The following is a 19,735-nucleotide window of genomic DNA, read 5'->3' as shown; positions in this document are numbered from 1 at the left end:
TCACCTTATTCTGTATTTGTTGGGGTGCGTCTTATATTCCGGTAGTTGAGAACAGATGTCTACAACTGTATTTCACACCAGGCTCAAGTTTGTTTTGGGGGGGGGAGGGGGTCACGTTCCGTCTTACTTTCCAGAGCGTCTTATCATAACACGGAAAAGACGATTTGTGTTCATGCAAGGGACGCCTCGCTGAGTCGCGAGACCGCTTTATAAGAGCGCCCTGCCTGGCGCCACGGTGGCTAGGAGATGTTAATGCTCTCGCCTGGTATACAGGAGGTCGTGGGTTCGATCCCGACCCTGACGCCTGCTGCTGCATATTTGGAGTTTGCGTGTCTCTCTCTGTCATCATCATCACGGTGGCTAGGAGATGTTAACTACCTCGCCTGGTGTACAGGAGGTCGTGGGTTCGATCCCGACCCTGACGCCTGCTGCTGTATATTTGGAGTATGCGTGTCTCTCTCTCTGTCATCATCATCACGGTGGCTAGGATATGTTAACTCCCTCGCCTGGTATACAGGAGGTCGTGGGTTCGATCCCGATCCTGACGCCTGCTGCTGTATATTTGGAGTTTGCGTTTCTCTCTCTCTCATCATCATCACGGTGGCTAGGAGATGTTAACTCCCTCGCCTGGTATACAGGAGGTCGTGGGATTGATCCCGACCCTGACGCCTGCTGCTGTATATTTGGAGTCTGCGTGTCTCTCTCTGTCATCATGATCACGGTGGCTAGGAGATGTTAACTACCTCGCCTGGTGTACAGGAGGTCGTGGGTTCGATCCCGACCCTGACGCTTGCTGCTGTATATTTGTAGTCTGCGTGTCTCTCTCTCTCATCATCACGGTGGCTATGAGATGTTAACTACCTCGCCTGGTGTGCAGGAGGTCGTGGGTTCGATCCCGACCCTGACGCCTGCTGCTGTATATTTGGAGTCTGCGTGTCTCTCTCTCTGTCATCATCATCACGGTGGCTATGAGCTGTTAACTCCCTCGCCTGGTGTACAGGAGGTCGTGGGTTCGATCCCGACCCTGACGCCTGCTGCTGTATATTTGGAGTTTGCGTGTCTCTCTCTCTCTGTCATCATCATCACGGTGGCTAGGAGATGTTAACTCCCTCGCCTGTTATACAGGAGGTCGTGGGTTCGATCCCGACCCTGACGCCTGCTGCTGTATATTTGGAGTCTGCGTGTCTCTCTCTCTGTCATCATCATCACGGTGGCTAGGAGATGTTAACTCCCTCGCCTGTTATACAGGAGGTCGTGGGATTGATCCCGACCCTGACGCCTGCTGCTGTATATTTGGAGTTTGCGTGTCTCTCTCTCTCATCATCATCACGGTGGCTAGGAGATGTTAACTCCCTCGCCTGTTATACAGGAGGTCGTGGGTTCGATCCCGACCCTGACGCCTGCTGCTGTATATTTGGAGTCTGCGTGTCTCTCTCTCTGTCATCATCATCACGGTGGCTATGAGATGTTAACTACCTCGCCTGGTGTACAGGAGGTCGTGGGTTCGATCCCGACCCTGACGCCTGCTGCTGTATATTTGGAGTCTGCGTGTCTCTCTCTCTGTCATCATCATCACGGTGGCTAGGAGATGTTAACTCCCTCGCCTGGTATACAGGAGGTCGTGGGTTCGATCCCGACCCTGACGCCTGCTGCTGTATATTTGGAGTCTGCGTGTCTCTATCTCTCATCATCATCACGGTGGCTAGGAGATGTTAATTCCCTCGCCTGGTGTACAGGAGGTTGTGGGTTCGATCCCACCAATGACGCCTGCTGCTGTATATTTGGAGAATGCGTGTCTCTCTCTCTCTCTCATCATCATCACGGTGGCTAGGAGATGTTAACTCCCTCATCTGGTATTCAGGAGATCGTGGGTTCGATCCCGACCCTGACGCCTGCTGTATATTTGGAGTTTGCGTGTCTCTCTCTCTCTCCCCGTGTAGATTTTGCTCCGGGTCCTCCGGTTTTCCCTTCACATTTAAAAACTTGAGTTTAGAGTATTTGGCTGCTAAACATCTCCACGTGACAAGCCACTTGGCTGCGCGATCATTTGTGGCCAGGTCGCTTCTGAAAAAAAGATCACCGTAGCTCAGTGCGCCTTACCTGTTGAAATGAGAAAAAGTTTCAGTTTAAATATGTGGCCATTCATCTCTCACTTGAGTATTTCTGCGACGCGAACTCTCTCTCTTTCTCTCTCTCCTGATGCTGCCCTCTTGGCCATTGCCTCTCAGCAGACATCGACATTGGCACGTAGCTCCTGAACATTGTCGCTGCCATCATCAGAGACAAAAAGAAGTGACTCGTTCAACTCATGAACACGGGAGTGAAGAGAACTCGGTTGCAACAAGCCTCGATTTGCTTTTGATCGCATCACGCACAATCACTCGGGAGTTCTGCGCGCGCGATTCGGTTTGTGCGATTTCGCGTACACGCGGATAACCGATTTCTACCCAAAAAATTCGCTCTATTCTGCTATGCGGTTTGGATTCACTCGTGTGCGGTCAGACGTGGGACAACATCGCATGTGTGTGGGGAGCGGTAGTGTAGCGGTTAGCGCTACGCTGCACCACGAACCTGGTTACCCCAGTTTCGAGCCCCGCTCACGGTCAACATCAGTGACGATTATCTAAACCGGTCCTGGCCATCGCCTAGATCGGCTCAGCCTCAAATGAGTATCCGGAGCGGTGCGTAAAAAACATCGCCACTGGGGAAACAAAGGCGGCCGGAGGTGGTGCTGGCCACCCACCCCCTCGTGTGCCGTTCTGGCCTTCATAGATGCTCGCTAACAGCACTTGCCCCAACAGTCTGTTAAGGTTACACGGGCGATCTTTGTCTTTGTCTTGTCATCGTAACGTTCTATCCGTTCTATACGACATCACCATGCACTCTGCAGCAGCAGCGACTCACAACCACGCTGATCAGTGCGGCGTGGAGACGCGCCGGACCCCAGCTGTGATAGCCGTAGCCGCGAATCTAACTCAGACGGGCGGGTTCGCAGTGCCGCTGATCGGTCTCGCGTCAACCTTCTGTGTGCACCGTACGTAGCCAACCGCGCTCATCTGTCTGGAGCGCGGACATCATCATCATCATCACCGCCGCCGTCGCACAGCTTTCAATCTACACGGCCACTTTAAGGGGAGGAGGACACCCCCCAGAGGTCTCGAAGCGAGAGAGACAGAGAGGGGGGGGGGGGGCACTGAAGCGTGGCTCAGCGCGACCCAGAGCCACGGTCGCGTTATGCGCGTGAGATATTTTGTGTTCGTGAGGTCACAGCGCATTGCACGCAAAGTGTGGCTTGCCGCACGTGAACCACAACACCTCGCTGATCTCGTCAAGGAGCACGAACCATCATCGCGCGAACTCCGCTCATCGTGATCGTCATCGCAGCGGCGGCTTTCGGGTGCGCGACTGCGGCCGTCTGGAACGCTCTTCCTTCCGATATTAGTAAGCCTCTGGAGCCACGCACTTTTACATCATCGAGATTGAAGAACTCATTTCTTTCGTTTGCTTGTTGTCCTTCACCTGCACCGTTGGCTACGGTACGGTGCGAAAGAAGTCAACATGCATACGCATTGTGCAGGGCGTTACAAATTGAATTGCAATGCCCATACATCGGTTAGCCGTGGAACGGAGTGTGACGCTAAAGCCGAGAGAGAGAGAGAAAGCAGGCGACGGCTTATTGCACGGCGATGTCGGAAATGAATGAATCAAGCTCGACTGGCAGTCCAGATGATGACGATCGTTCCCACCGACAGTACTCCAGCAGACACGGAAAGCCCCCGTGTAGCCACCCTCACTGTACGGACGAGTGCTGACCACGCCCGGCCGCCTTTGTCTCTCCTCGACGATGATGCTCGCGATGACGTCCACATAACGGCCCCAATGGTACTAATTCTAGATTTGAATCTTTCGTGACTGCAAGGATTCATACTCTTAGTTCTTTCGGTAAAGTCACGTAGGTAAAAAATGAAATTAAAATGAGTAAAAAATAAAATAAAAATCGATGGTACTACTCATCCAAGGGCTGGTGCACACACACACACACAAGAGGCAAAGGTGCGCGTGCCGTCTGTGTGCCATGGGCTGTTGGGGGGGCAAGGGCTGCTTAGCGAGCAACGGATTGAACGCGGGCGCAGCGCGCACGAGGGAGTGGTGTGAACGCGACCACTCCCGGCCGCCTTTGTCTCCCCGATGATTATGGTGACGTTCACACAGTGCACCAGGTCGTCAGGCTGGGTCAACACAAAGACAAAGATCTCCCGTGTAGCCTTAACAGACTGTTGGGGCAAGTGCTGTTAGCGAGCGCCTATGAAGGCCGGCACGGCACACGAGGGGGTGGGTGGCCAGCACCACGCCCGGCCGCCTTTGTCTCCCTAGTGGCAATGCTTACAAACCGCACCAGGTACTCATTTGAGGCTGAGCCGACCTAGGGGAGGCCCGGTTCAGCTAATCGTCAGCTGGTGTTGGCCGTGATCGGGGAATCGAACCCGGGTCCCCAGGTTCGTAGCGCAGCGTAGCGCTAACCGCTGCACCACCGCTCCCCACTACACAACTCCACACACTCACACATAGCCGAGCATAGTCTCTATACAGTATATCATTACCTATGAATGAGTATTGTGTCGTGAGAAGGCGTACACACGCACACACGCAATTGTTGATACATTCCAAATATCTCGTAGGGACATTTCCATCGACGCAAACCTACACCCTGCTACGTATATACACACGCATGTATGTACGTCATTACATATTAGCAAATGTGATACTATTAGTATGTGTATGTGTACAAAATACGTGTGGGTATGTGTGTGTGTATATATATTTGCAACTGTATACTGTGTTAGTTCGCGTGCGTGTGCATTGTGTTGTGGGTGCATGTATTAGTCCGTGTTAGTATTAGTCAATGTGTGTATGTTTCCATTAATGCGCGTGTTGACATATGCGCTACGAACTTGGCGACCCGGGTTCGATTCCCCGCTCACGGCCAACGATTATCTGAACCAGTCCCGGGTTTTCCCTAGGTCGACTCAGCCTCAAATGAGTAGCTGGTACGGTGTGTAAACATCTCCACTAGGGGAGACAAAGGTGGTCGGGCGTGGTGATGGCCACCCACCCCCTCGTGTGCCGTTCTGGCCTTCATAGGTGCTCGCTAACAGCACTTGCCCCTACAGTCTGTTAAGGCTACACGGGGGATATTTGTCATATACATTATAGTATATACATACGTGTGTCCATGTATGTTGCTCGATGTATGTGTGCATATATATTTGCAAATGTGTGAACGTGTATGTAACGTCACGTGTGTGTATATACATTTGTAAATATGAATGTAAAGTACATGCGCGTTTCAATTTTAATAAACGTGAGTGCGAGTGCATGCACATGTGGATGTATTTACGCATATGCACACGTGTGTATTTATTAATGTATTACACATTTGGCGTTTCGTTGCTTTGCGATCACGTAGATTAGTTTTTTACGTTTGCAAGTCTGGTTAATAGTGTTAGTTTTGTGTTAACCCTGTAGATGCAATATGCTTTAATTGCCATATAGTTATATAATGCTCCCAAACAAAAATTTTAATTAATAGATGGCTTTGCGTTGCAAATATGGCTATATGTTGTCAACGTGGCTTATGTATTGTATGTACACACGAGCATACATACGCCAGTACTATATACGTACACGGCTGCCTACATTGTGCATGCAATGCATACAAACATCCTCACCGCAAACAATACATGTGCGTTTAACGTCACGTAAATCACACAGCTGTAACTACATGTGATTTGTCATCATCATCATCAGCAGCAGCAGCCATGGTCAGTCCACTGCTGGATGAATGTCCTCCCCACGTCCTGTCTGCTATGGTGGGGGGGGGGGGTTGATTAACCATGGGAGCGGTGGCGCAACGGTTAGCGCGCTGCACTGCGGAGCCGGCCACCGCAGTTCGACGGCCACCAGCACCGGTGACGATGATCTGAACCGGCCCTAGGTCGACTCAGCGTCGAATGAGCACCCTGGTGCGGTGTGAAAACACCGCCACTGGGGAGACAAAGGCGGCCGGGCGTGGTGCTGGCCACCCACCCCCTCGTGTGCCGTGCCGGCCTTCGTAGGTGCTCGATAACAGCACTTGCCCCAACAGTCTGGTAAGGCTATACTGGGGGGGGGTCTTTGTCTTTGCTTAAGCATACTTCACCACGCTGGTCAATGTGGGTTAGTGAAGAGGGTAGGAGGGGGGGAGGGAGCATCCATAGCCGGTAATCGACTTGAAGCTGAGTTGGATTCATAGCCCGGGTGTGCTAACTGCTGCGCCACCATTCACCTCGTGTATCGCCTCGAACAGACTATTGGGGCAAGTGCTGTTAGCGAGCAGCACCTATGAAGGCCGGCACGGCACACGAGGGGGTAGGTGGCCAAACACCACGCCCGGCCGCCTTTGTCACCCCAGTGCGGATGGTTTACACGCGCGATGCAGATATTCATTTAAGTCTGAGTCAACATAGGGGAGGCCCAGGACCGGTTCAGATATTCGCCACTGTCTATTATTGGTCGTGAGCGGGAGTCAAACTCTGGGGGCCGGATTCGTAGCGCGGTGCGCTAACCACAGCCCCACCGCTCCCCACTGCAGCATGCAGAGACAAAGATCCCCCGTCTAGCCTATAACAGACTGTAGGGGCAAGTGCTGTTAGCGAGCACCTATGAAGGCCGGCACGGCACACGAGCGGGTGGGTGGCCAAACACCACGCCCGACCGCCTTTGTCTCCCCGGTGGCGATGTTTACACACCGCACCTGGTACTCATTTGAGGCTGAGTCGACCTAGGGGAGGCGCAGGGACCGGTTCAGATAATCGTCGCCGGCTGTTGGCCGTGAGCAGGAATCGATCTCGGGTCGCCGGGTTCGTAGCGCTAACCGCTGCACCACCACTCCCGGCATACACACACACACGTGTTTAATAGTATTGCCCATATATAAAGTCACGGCACGCACCCGCTCTAGACATATACACTCGTTCATATTGGCTAGGCACGGTGCGATAGTTCAACGTACGTGCACATTCTGCGTGTAGAGAGTGGACCTGCATATATGTACCTGTGATACTTTTAGTTCTTTCGGTAAAGTCACGTAGTTTAACACGTAGGCTTTCGCGACCAATGTTATTCATAATAAACATTTTTGGGTTTAGATCGCGTTTATTTATAAATGTGTCGTAACCCTCCACCACCCGACACGGCCAATCAGTAAAAATGTGTCACGTTGACAAAGACAAATAGTTCACTGCTTTAGCCCACCGGTGTGTTGAAGCCACAACATTTACAACATTTACAATTTGTGGCTTCAACACACCGGTGGGCTAAAGCAGTGAACTATTTGTCTTTGTCAACGTGACACATTTTTACTGATTGGCCGTGTCGGGTGGTGGAGGGTTACGACACATTTATAAATAAACGCGATCTAAACCCAAAAACGTTGATTATGAAAGTCACGTAGGTAAAAAAAATGAAATGAAATTAAAATTAATTGTTTTATTTTTATGAATTTTAATTTCATTTCAGTTTTTTACCTACGTGACTTTACCGAAAGAACTAAGAGTATGAATCTTTGTAGTCACGAAAGCTTCAAATTTAGAATTATGTACCTGTGATGTCTCCACTACAGCAGTCGGTACGCCTTTACGGGGGGCGGGGGGGTCTTTGTCTACACGACGAAAATCCACGGACACAAGCTTTGTGTATATATATCTGTCGGCTAAGACGGTAACTCGTACGGCATTTCTCCACACTTGAGGCACACTGCCATTCGCTCTTGCTCCGGCAGTACATAAACTAAAATTGGAACGATACAGAGAAGATTAGCATGGCCCCTGCGCAAGGGTGACACGCAAATTCGTGAAGCGTTCTGTCACTCTCAGTGGCTTATAAAGTAAGCGGCGTTGTGTGTTTTTTTTAAATGAATCGCGTTCTGTGCTATAACAGTAATCGTCTTTGTGTCGGGAGGGGTAAGACTCACAAAGTTCTATCCGTGCACCGTTCGAAGCGCTCCAGATGCGTCACCAGTGAGCCGTGGGCAGTGAATCCGAAATCCGATGAGCTATGAAGCTCTTCTTCTTGCCTCTTTCGGTAAAGTCACGTGGAAGGGAAATAATAAAATAAAAAAAAATAAAACGTAATAAAATAAAATTCGCACGACGTTTCGGCCACAACGCAAGCAGCCGTCCTCAGGTGAAGAACAGGTCTGTCGGAAAGACAGCGTCGTGAGAATTGTATTTTATTGTTTTATTTTTATTATTTTATCACTTCCCTTCCACGTGACTTTACCGAAAGAACCAAGAAGATGAATCCCTGCAGTCACGAAAGCTTTAAATCGAAATTTAAGAAACTTTTTTTCACAAACGTCTAGTGGGGGGGGGGGGGGGGGGGGTGAGGGGAGTCACAACAACAACAACGGAAGAGAAAAATTCAGAGAGATAAAAAATGGCAAGTCGCTAAATAATAAATCGATGTAAGCAGCATTCTCGGGTTGAGTGTGACGCTAAAGCCGATAAAGAGCCGGAACACAAAAAAAACCGCTAACCGGTTCAGAGAGCAGTCACGCAAAGCGCGCGCGACACGCGCGTGTCGAACAGAGCAACACGTGATGCGCGAGTTCGTCCATCGCCTCGAGACTGACCACGTGCTCTGAATGGGGGGGGAGAGGGGTCATCGTCCGAAACGTCAGCCTCTCTCTCTCTGTCTCTCTCGTACAGGCTCGATCCGTTGTTTGGATGCTAATGAGCTTCCTTTCTCGCGTCGTCACGAGACAAAGCTGATTGGGGGGCCGTGAAAGCGACGGTGCCGTTATTTGTGGGGAGATAGCGTGTCGAGATATGTGACACGTGCATCGAGCTTGGTGGAATAGATCAGTTGCGGTGATTTGAAATAAAAGAAAGCCCATCTCCATCAGCTGTTGCTAATATTTAAATAGGGTATCTATAAATGGATCGCTCTGTTGAGAGTATCTGTGTTTGTTCTGCAGGGCAGGGAGCGAGCGCCAGTCTTGGGCCACAGTCACCCTGCCTCGCGTGAGCATTGTCTCTCTTCTCGGGGTGCTGGCCACTAAACCACTCCCTCGGTGTACCGTGCCGGCCTTAATAGGCGCTCGCTAACAGGCAACTCACTCACTCACCCACTCACTCACCCACTCACTTACTCACCCACTCACCCACCCATCCACCCACTCACTCACACACCCACCCACTCACCCACTCAATTACCCACCCACTCACCCACCCATTCACTCACCCACCCACCCACCCACTCACTCACTCACCCACTCACTCACTCATCCACCCACCACCCACTCACCCACTCAATCACCCACCCACTCACCCACCCATTCACTCACCCACCCACCCACTCACTCACCCACCCACTCACCCACTCACTCACCCACCCACTCACCCACCCACCCATCCACCCACTCACCCACTCACCCACCCACCCACTCACCCACCCACCCATCCACCCACTCACCCACTCACCCACCCACTCACCCACCCACCCATCCACCCACTCACCCACTCACCCACCCACCCACTCACCCACCCACCCATCCACCCACTCACCCACCCACTCACCCACTCACTCACCCACTCACTCACCCACCCACTCACCCACTCACCCACCCACCCACCCACCCACCCATCCACCCACTCACCCACTCACCCACCCACCCACTCACCCACCCACCCATCCACCCACTCACCCACCCACTCACCAACTCACTCACCCATCCACTCATCCACTCACCCACTCACTTACTCACCACTCACTCACTCATCCCCTCACTCACCCACCCACTCACTCACCACCCACCCACTCACCCACCCAATTACCCACCCACTCACCCACCCATTCACTCACCCACCCACCCACCCACTCACTCACTCACCCACTCACTCACTCACCCACCCACCCACTCACCCACTCAATCACCCACCCACTCACCCACCCATTCACTCACCCACCCACCCACTCACTCACCCACCCACTCACCCACTCACCCACCCACTCACCCACCCACCCATCCACCCACTCACCCACTCACCCACCCATTCACTCACTCACCCACCCATTCACCCACTCACCCACTCACCCACCCACTCACCCACCCACCCATCCACCCACTCACCCACTCACCCACCCACCCACTCACCCACCCACCCATCCACCCACTCACCCACCCACTCACCAACTCACTCACCCACTCACTCACCCACCCACTCACCCACTCACCCACCCACTCACCCACCCACCCATCCACCCACTCACCCACTCACCCACCCACCCACTCACCCACCCACCCATCCACCCACTCACCCACCCACTCACCAACTCACTCACCCATCCACTCATCCACTCACCCACTCACCCACCCACTCACTCATTCACTCACTCACCCACCCACTCACTCACACACCCACCCACTCACCCACTCAATTACCCACCCACTCACCCACCCATTCACTCACCCACCCATCCATTCACCCACCCACTCACCCACCCACTCACCCGCTCACCCACTCACTCACTCACCCGCTCACCCACCCACCCACTCGTTGGCACCAACCTCCCACAGCTACAGAGCCGGTCCGCGGGCCTTCTCACGGGCGCCTCCGCTTTTGCTTTGCTGAAGCTCGTCAACATACACATACAGACAAAGGTCCCCCGTATAGCCTTTAACGCTTGAGAGCATTTTTGGGGGGAAACTCAATGTTAGCGAGCACCTATTAAGGCTGGAAATGGGGGCTCACGAGGGCGTGTGGGTGACCAGCAACATGCCTGCTTGCAAATGTCCGATGCTTACACACCGCTGCAGGTACTCATTTAAGGCTGAGTCGACCTAGGGGTGGGGAGGCCCAGTACCGGATCAAATATTCGCCACTGGTATTGGTGCGGGAATCGACCTCGGGTCGCCGAGTTGGTAGAGCAGTCGCGCTAACCACTGAGCCACCACTCCCCGCACAAACCGAACACACATTGACGCGCACCGACATCCCCGCTCTACGTCGGGGATGCGTTCCCGAATGGTGCCGCGGCGACGCAGATCGAAACACGGCGGTTGGGGGCCGTCCATAAATGACGTCACGCGATTTTGGACGATTTTTTCCCCCCGCCCGCATCGTCATACGGCGTCACAAAAAGTCAGACCGCCCCCTCAAATATGACGTCACAAAGCTCTGCTCGCCCCCCCCCCAAAATAAAACATGCTTCAAATCGCTTTAAAGCTTTCGTGACTGCAGGGATTCATATTCGCTTCGACTGCAACACAAGCGATAATCATCAGGTGTGAAATCCACAGCAAGAAAATTTGGGGAAAAAAAAATCTTGCTGTGGATTTCACACCTGATGATGATTGCTTGTGTTGCAGTCGAAACGTCGTGATAATTTGTATTGCTTTATATTTTATTATTTTATTATTTCCCTTATACGTGACTTTACCGAAAGAACCAAGAATATGCTTCAAATCGCTTTAAACTATTGTCATTGTAGTGCATATTTAATGTGGCGCTGCACTCTGATGTTGTAGGAGAAAACATTTATCAAAAAGTATATTTAATTAAGCAGAACGTGTTGTCTATATTTATTTAAAGTTGCGCATTTTGATGTGACGTCACATTTGTCACCCCCTCCCCCTCGTCACACATCGTCACAAATGTCTGACCACCTCCCCCTCCAGCTGCGTGACGTCATTTATGGACGGCCCCTTAGGTGGAGAAGGCGAAGGGGCTGTGAGAGGCGACGCACCTCCGAGTAGCGGCACGACAGCAGAGCAACAGCACGTGACGACGTATTTGCGAAACGACGTAAGAACAACACGGGCAGCCGTACACCGGCGGCGTGACTGAATGCACGAGCCGTTCTAGTGAAGTATGGACAAACGGCCCTACACACGGAGTGAGGGAGGGGGGTGGGGGGTGGGTGCTGTCGCCTTTCATCCAGCACTGGATCGGCAAGGGCATCGCAAGACGTGGGGATTCGCTCACAGGGAGTCGCCCATTCCTATAACAGAGGCAAATATCCCCTCGGCTATCGTGTAGCCTGCACAGACTGCTGGGGCAAGTGCTGCTGGCGGGTACACATGGAGGCCCGGCACGGCTCACTACGTGGGCAGCGCAGTGCGCTACGAACCCCCCCCCCCCCCCTAAGATCGAGTCCCGCTAGCGGCCAACAGCGTTGGTGATTTAACAACGTAAAATGCTTTTCTTGACCAATATTATCCGTAATACAGCGGGGTTTTTTGGGGGGGCGGGGGCGTACTTAATTTGGAGCTTTCGTGACTGCAGGAATGACTCTGTGGTTCTTCCGGTAAAGTCACGTGAAAAGAGAAAGTAATACATTAAATACTAGCATACGACGTTTCGATTGCAACACAAACAATCATCATCAGGTATAAATGAAATAGAAACACAAATCTAGTATACTTAGAAATGTAATGTAATACAACAGAGAGTCGGATAACATAACAGTCAACACCCTACCTGGTTGACGTTTCGGCCACAACGCAAGCAGCCGTCCTCAGGTGGCTGCTTGCGTTGTGGCCGAAACGTCGTGAGAATTATTTTATCATGTTTTATTTTCATTATTTTATTATTATTTCCCTTCTACGTGACTTTACCTAAAGAACCAAGAAGATGAATCCCTGCAGTCACGAAAGCTTTAAATGGAAAAGCTAGTAAACTTAGAAATATAACGCAATAACAACACACAGAGAGAGTCGGCTAACACAAGAGTCAACGCCCTACCTGGTTGATTGCGCGCTGCGTCGCACCAGCAAGCCAGTGCATCCGGGTGACGAATGAAGACGCGAATATCCATTAAGCACGTCGACACATTGCTGCAATGACCCGCGAGTCGCCGTGTCGAGTGTCACTGCGTCCTGACACTCTCTTAATTTCGCGGAAGCGTCCTGCCAAATCGGAATGTTTGACCACACCTTGCAGCCGTACGCCTACAACACCTGGCAAGCCCCGGGGTGGTGGTGGTGGCGGTGGTGGTCATCCATCCAAGTACTAACCAAGCTCGATATGTAACGAGATCATTCTGGGCGTGAGTTGGTCATCGGCAGGCTGCTGTGCTGTGTTCATACACGCGTCACGTACAGAACGGGATAAACCAGTTTCCATTGCCCAGCAAGGGTGACACCGATTTGACGGCGATACGCCGTCGATACCAGCTTCGGATAATGACACGAGCTTGTCCCTGTGTCCATCGTTCTTGATGGCAGATGGTGAGCTAAGTGGTGAGTTTAGTATCTGGGGTTGGTGAGCTGCGTGGTGAGTTTAGTGTCTGGGGTTGGTGAGCTGCGTGGTGAGTTTAGTATCTGGGGCTGGTGAGCTGAGTGGTGAGTTTAGTATCTGGGGTTGGTGAGCTGAGTGGTGAGTTTAGTGTCTGGGGTTGGTGAGCTGAGTGGTGAGTTTAGTGTCTGGGGTTGGTGAGCTGCGTGGTGAGTTTAGTATCTGGGGTTGGTGAGCTGAGTGGTGAGTTTAGTGACTGGGGTTGGTGAGCTGCGTGGTGAGTTTAGTATCTGGGGTTGGTGAGCTGAGTGGTGAGTTTAGTGACTGGGGTTGGTGAGCTGCGTGGTGAGTTTAGTGTCTGGGGTTGGTGAGCTGCGTGGTGAGTTTAGTATCTGGGGTTGGTGAGCTGCGTGGTGAGTTTAGTGTCTGGGGTTGGTGAGCTGCGTGGTGAGTTTAGTGTCTGGGGTTGGTGAGCTGAGTGGTGAGTTTAGTGACTGGGGTTGGTGAGCTGCGTGGTGAGTTTAGTGTCTGGGGTTGGTGAGCTGCGTGGTGAGTTTAGTATCTGGGGTTGGTGAGCTGCGTGGTGAGTTTAGTATCTGGGGTTGGTGAGCTGCGTGGTGAGTTTAGTGTCTGGGGTTGGTGAGCTGAGTGGTGAGTTTAGTGTCTGGGGTTGGTGAGCTGCGTGGTGAGTTTAGTGTCTGGGGTTGGTGAGCTGAGTGGTGAGTTTAGTGACTGGGGTTGGTGAGCTGAGTGGTGAGTTTAGTGTCTGGGGTTGGTGAGCTGAGTGGTGAGTTTAGTGTCTGGGGTTGGTGAGCTGAGTGGTGAGTTTAGTATCTGGGGTTGGTGAGCTGCGTGGTGAGTTTAGTGTCTGGGGTTGGTGAGCTGAGTGGTGAGTTTAGTGTCTGGGGTTGGTGAGCTGCGTGGTGAGTTTAGTGTCTGGGGTTGGTGAGCTGAGTGGTGAGTTTAGTGACTGGGGTTGGTGAGCTGAGTGGTGAGTTTAGTGTCTGGGGTTGGTGAGCTGAGTGGTGAGTTTAGTGTCTGGGGTTGGTGAGCTGAGTGGTGAGTTTAGTGTCTGGGGTTGGTGAGCTGAGTGGTGAGTTTAGTGTCTGGGGTTGGTGAGCTGCGTGGTGAGTTTAGTGTCTGGGGTTGGTGAGCTGAGTGGTGAGTTTAGTGACTGGGGTTGGTGAGCTGAGTGGTGAGTTTAGTGTCTGGGGTTGGTGAGCTGCGTGGTGAGTTTAGTGTCTGGGGCTGGTGAGCTGAGTGGTGAGTTTAGTGACTGGGGTTGGTGAGCTGCGTGGTGAGTTTAGTGTCTGGGGTTGGTGAGCTGAGTGGTGAGTTTAGTGTCTGGGGTTGGTGAGCTGCGTGGTGAGTTTAGTGACTGGGGTTGGTGAGCTGCGTGGTGAGTTTAGTGTCTGGGGTTGGTGAGCTGTGTGGTGAGTTTAGTATCTGGGGTTGGTGAGCTGCGTGGTGAGTTTAGTGTCTGGGGTTGGTGAGCTGTGTGGTGAGTTTAGTGACTGGGGTTGGTGAGCTGCGTGGTGAGTTTAGTGACTGGGGTTGGTGAGCTGCGTGGTGAGTTTAGTGTCTGGGGTTGGTGAGCTGTGTGGTGAGTTTAGTATCTGGGGTTGGTGAGCTGCGTGGTGAGTTTAGTGTCTGGGGTTGGTGAGCTGAGTGGTGAGTTTAGTGACTGGGGTTGGTGAGCTTTGTGGTGAGTTTAGTGTCTGGGGTTGGTGAGCTGAGTGGTGAGTTTAGTGACTGGGGTTGGTGAGCTGTGTGGTGAGTTTAGTGTCTGGGGTTGGTGAGCTGTGTGGTGAGTTTAGTGACTGGGGTTGGTGAGCTGAGTGGTGAGTTTAGTGTCTGGGGTTGGTGAGCTGTGTGGTGAGTTTAGTGTCTGGGGTTGGTGAGCTGAGTGGTGAGTTTAGTGTCTGGGGTTGGTGAGCTGTGTGGTGAGTTTAGTGTCTGGGGTTGGTGAGCTGAGTGGTTAGTTTAGTATCTGGGGTTGGTGAGCTGTGTGGTGAGTTTAGTGTCTGGGGTTCGTGAGCTGTGTGGTGAGTTTAGTGACTGGGGTTGGTGAGCTGAGTGGTGAGTTTAGTGTCTGGGGTTGGTGAGCTGTGTGGTGAGTTTAGTGTCTGGGGTTGGTGAGCTGAGTGGTGAGTTTAGTGTCTGGGGTTGGTGAACTGAGTGGTGAGTTTAGTGTCTGGGGCTGGTGAGCTGAGTGGTGAGTTTAGTGTCTGGGGTTGGTGAGCTGCGTGGTGAGTTTAGTGACTGGGGTTGGTGAGCTGTGTGGTGAGTTTAGTGTCTGGGGTTGGTGAGCTGCGTGGTGAGTTTAGTGACTGGGGTTGGTGAGCTGCGTGGTGAGTTTAGTGACTGGGGTTGGTGAGCTGCGTGGTGAGTTTAGTGTCTGGGGTTGGTGAGCTGCGTGGTGAGTTTAGTGTCTGGGGTTGGTGAGCTGCGTGGTGAGTTTAGTGTCTGGGGTTGGTGAGCTGAGTGGTGAGTTTAGTGACTGGGGTTGGTGAGCTGAGTGGTGAGTTTAGTGACTGGGGTTGGTGAGCTGCGTGGTGAGTTTAGTGTCTGGGGTTGGTGAGCTGCGTGGTGAGTTTAGTGTCTGGGGTTGGTGAGCTGCGTGGTGAGTTTAGTATCTGGGGTTGGTGAGATGCGTGGTGAGTTTAGTGACTGGGGTTGGTGAGCTGCGTGGTGAGTTTTGTGTCTGGGGTTGGTGAGCTGCGTGGTGAGTTTAGTGTCTGGGGTTGGTGAGCTGCGTGGTGAGTTTAGTATCTGGGGTTGGTGAGCTGCGTGGTGAGTTTAGTATCTGGGGTTGGTGAGCTGCGTGGTGAGTTTAGTGTCTGGGGTTGGTGAGCTGAGTGGTGAGTTTAGTGTCTGGGGTTGGTGAGCTGAGTGGTGAGTTTAGTGTCTGGGGTTGATGAGCTGAGTGGTGAGTTTAGTGTCTGGGGTTGGTGAGCTCCGTGGTGAGTTTTGTGACTGGGGTTGGTGAGCTGAGTGGTGAGTTTAGTGTCTGGGGTTGGTGAGCTGCGTGGTGAGTTTAGTGACTGGGGTTGGTGAGCTGAGTGGTGAGTTTAGTGACTGGGGTTGGTGAGCTGAGTGGTGAGTTTAGTGTCTGGGGTTGGTGAGCTGAGTGGTGAGTTTAGTGACTGGGGTTGGTGAGCTGAGTGGTGAGTTTAGTGTCTGGGGTTGGTGAACTGAGTGGTGAATTTAGTGTCTGGGGTTGGTGAGCTGCGTGGTGAGTTTAGTGTCTGGGGTTGGTGAGCTGCGTGGTGAGTTTAGTGTCTGGGGTTGGTGAGCTGAGTGGTGAGTTTAGTGTCTGGGGTTGGTGAACTGAGTGGTGAGTTTAGTGTCTGGGGTTGGTGAGCTGAGTGGTGAGTTTAGTGTCTGGGGTTGGTGAGCTGAGTGGTGAGTTTAGTGTCTGGGGTTGGTGAGCTGAGTGGTGAGTTTAGTGTCTGGGGTTGGTGAGCTGAGTGGTGAGTTTAGTGTCTGGGGTTGGTGAACTGAGTGGTGAGTTTAGTGTCTGGGGTTGGTGAGCTGAGTGGTGAGTTTAGTGTCTGGGGTTGGTGAGCTGAGTGGTGAGTTTAGTGACTGGGGTTGGTGAGCTGAGTGGTGAGTTTAGTGACTGGGGTTGGTGAGCTGAGTGGTGAGTTTAGTGACTGGGGTTGGTGAGCTGAGTGGTGAGTTTAGTATCTGGGGTTGGTGAGCTGCGTGGTGAGTTTAGTGTCTGGGGTTGGTGAGCTGCGTGGTGAGTTTAGTGACTGGGGTTGGTGAGCTGAGTGGTGAGTTTAGTGTCTGGGGTTGGTGAGCTGCGTGGTGAGTTTAGTGTCTGGGGTTGGTGAGCTGTGTGGTGAGTTTAGTGACTGGGGTTGGTGAGCTGCGTGGTGAGTTTAGTGTCTGGGGTTGGTGAGCTGCGTGGTGAGTTTAGTGACTGGGGTTGGTGAGCTGCGTGGTGAGTTTAGTGTCTGGGGTTGGTGAGCTGCGTGGTGAGTTTAGTGTCTGGGGTTGGTGAGCTGCGTGGTGAGTTTAGTGACTGGGGTTGGTGAGCTGCGTGGTGAGTTTAGTATCTGGGGTTGGTGAGCTGCGTGGTGAGTTTAGTGTCTGGGGTTGGTGAGCTGCGTGGTGAGTTTAATGACTGCGGTTGGTGAGCTCTGTGGTGAGTTTAGTATCTGGGGTTGGTGAGCTGCGTGGTGAGTTTAGTGTCTGGGGTTGGTGAGCTGCGTGGTGAGTTTAGTGACTGGGGTTGGTGAGCTGCGTGGTGAGTTTAGTATCTGGGGTTGGTGAGCTGGGTGGTGAGTTTAGTGACTGGGGTTGGTGAGCTGCGTGGTGAGTTTAGTATCTGGGGTTGGTGAGCTGCGTGGTGAGTTTAGTGTCTGGGGTTGGTGAGCTGCGTGGTGAGTTTAGTGACTGGGGTTGGTGAGCTGCGTGGTGAGTTTAGTGACTGGGGTTGGTGAGCTGAGTGGTGAGTTTAGTGACTGGGGTTGGTGAGCTGCGTGGTGAGTTTAGTGACTGGGGTTGGTGAGCTGCGTGGTGAGTTTAGTGACTGGGGTTGGTGAGCTGCGTGGTGAGTTTAGTGTCTGGGGTTGGTGAGCTGCGTGGTGAGTTTAGTGACTGGGGTTGGTGAGCTGCGTGGTGAGTTTAGTGACTGGGGTTGGTGAGCTGAGTGGTGAGTTTAGTGTCTGGGGTTGGTGAACTGAGTGGTGAGTTTAGTGACTGGGGTTGGTGAGCTGCGTGGTGAGTTTTGTGACTGGGGTTGGTGAGCTGAGTGGTGAGTTTATTGTCTGGGGTTGGTGAGCTGAGTGGTGAGTTTAGTGACTGGGGTTGGTGAGCTGAGTGGTGAGTTTAGTGTCTGGGGTTGGTGAGCTGCGTGGTGAGTTTAGTGACTGGGGTTGGTGAGCTGAGTGGTGAGTTTAGTGTCTGGGGTTGGTGAGCTGAGTGGTGAGTTTAGTGACTGGGGTTGGTGAGCTGAGTGGTGAGTTTAGTGTCTGGGGTTGGTGAGCTGTGTGGTGAGTTTAGTGACTGGGGTTGGTGAGCTGTGTGGTGAGTTTAGTGACTGGGGTTGGTGAGCTGCGTGGTGAGTTTAGTGTCTGGGGTTGGTGAGCTGTGTGGTGAGTTTAGTAGCTGGGGTTGGTGAGCTGAGTGGTGAGTTTAGTGTCTGGGGTTGGTGAGCTGAGTGGTGAGTTTAGTGACTGGGGTTGGTGAACTGCGTGGTGAGTTTAGTGTCTGGGGTTGGTGAGCTGAGTGGTGAGTTTAGTGACTGGGGTTGGTGAGCTGAGTGGTGAGTTTAGTGACTGGGGTTGGTGAGCTGAGTGGTGAGTTTAGTGTCTGGGGTTGGTGAGCTGAGTGGTGAGTTTAGTGACTGGGGTTGGTGAGCTGAGTGGTGAGTTTAGTGACTGGGGTTGGTGAGCTGAGTGGTGAGTTTAGTGTCAGGGGTTGGTGAACGGAGTGGTGAGTTTAGTGACTGGGGTTGGTGAGCTGCGTGGTGAGTTTAGTATCTGGGGTTGGTGAGCTGAGTGGTGTGTTTAGTGTCTGGGGTTGGTGAGCTGAGTGGTGAGTTTAGTGTCTGGGGTTGGTGAACTGAGTGGTGAGTTTAGTGACTGGGGTTGGTGAGCTGCGTGGTGAGTTTAGTGTCTGGGGTTGGTGAGCTTCGTGGTGAGTTTAGTATCTGGGGTTGGTGAGCTGCGTGGTGAGTTTAGTGTCTGGGGTTGGTGAGCTGCGTGGTGAGTTTAGTGTCTGGGGTTGGTGAGCTGCGTGGTGAGTTTAGTGTCTGGGGTTGGTGAGCTGCGTGGTGAGTTTAGTGTCTGGGGTTGGTGAGCTGAGTGGTGAGTTTAGTGTCTGGGGTTGGTGAGCTGCGTGGTGAGTTTAGTGTCTGGGGTTGGTGAGCTGCGTGGTGAGTTTAGTGTCTGGGGTTGGTGAGCTGCGTGGTGAGTTTAGTGTCTGGGGTTGGTGAGCTGCGTGGTGAGTTTAGTGTCTGGGGTTGGTGAGCTGAGTGGTGAGTTTAGTGTCTGGGGTTGGTGAGCTGCGTGGTGAGTTTAGTGACTGGGGTTGGTGAGCTGAGTGGTGAGTTTAGTGTCTGGGGTTGGTGAGCTGCGTGGTGAGTTTAGTGACTGGGGTTGGTGAGCTGAGTGGTGAGTTTAGTGGCTGGGGTTGGTGAGCTGCGTGGTGAGTTTAGTGTCTGGGGTTGGTGAGCTGCGTGGTGAGTTTAGTATCTGGGGTTGGTGAGCTGAGTGGTGAGTTTAGTGTCTGGGGTTGGTGAGCTGAGTGGTGAGTTTAGTGTGTGGGGCTGGTGGGCTGAGTGGTGAGTTTAGTGACTGGGGTTGGTGAGCTGAGTGGTGAGTTTAGTGACTGGGGTTGGTGAGCTGAGTGGTGAGTTTAGTGTCTGGGGTTGGTGAGCTGCGTGGTGAGTTTAGTGTCTGGGGTTGGTGAGCTGCGTGGTGAGTTTAGTGTCTGGGGTTGGTGAG

The 19,735-nt window shown here is 52.7% G+C and overlaps 1 protein-coding gene and 1 non-coding gene across 2 annotated transcripts in view; both read left to right on the top strand.

Moving 5' to 3' along the window:
• LOC133341875 (pre-B-cell leukemia transcription factor 1-like) overlaps positions 1 to 19,735 on the top strand; it is an 801,687-nt gene that overhangs the window by 710,683 nt on the left and 71,269 nt on the right. The gene's annotated exons all lie outside the window — the stretch shown is intronic.
• Positions 7,804 to 7,910, top strand: LOC133341934 (U6 spliceosomal RNA). Its single transcript, XR_009755077.1, has one exon. It is a non-coding gene; the product is annotated as a U6 spliceosomal RNA (small nuclear RNA).

The sequence above is a fragment of the Lethenteron reissneri genome, chromosome 12, assembly GCF_015708825.2.
Source record: "Lethenteron reissneri isolate LAM-NWPU_2019-01 chromosome 12, ASM1570882v1, whole genome shotgun sequence".
NCBI classification, from domain to species: domain Eukaryota; kingdom Metazoa; phylum Chordata; class Hyperoartia; order Petromyzontiformes; family Petromyzontidae; genus Lethenteron; species Lethenteron reissneri.
The sequence above is the reverse complement of the archived record's forward strand: the minus strand, read 5'-3'. Positions and strand labels throughout refer to the sequence as shown.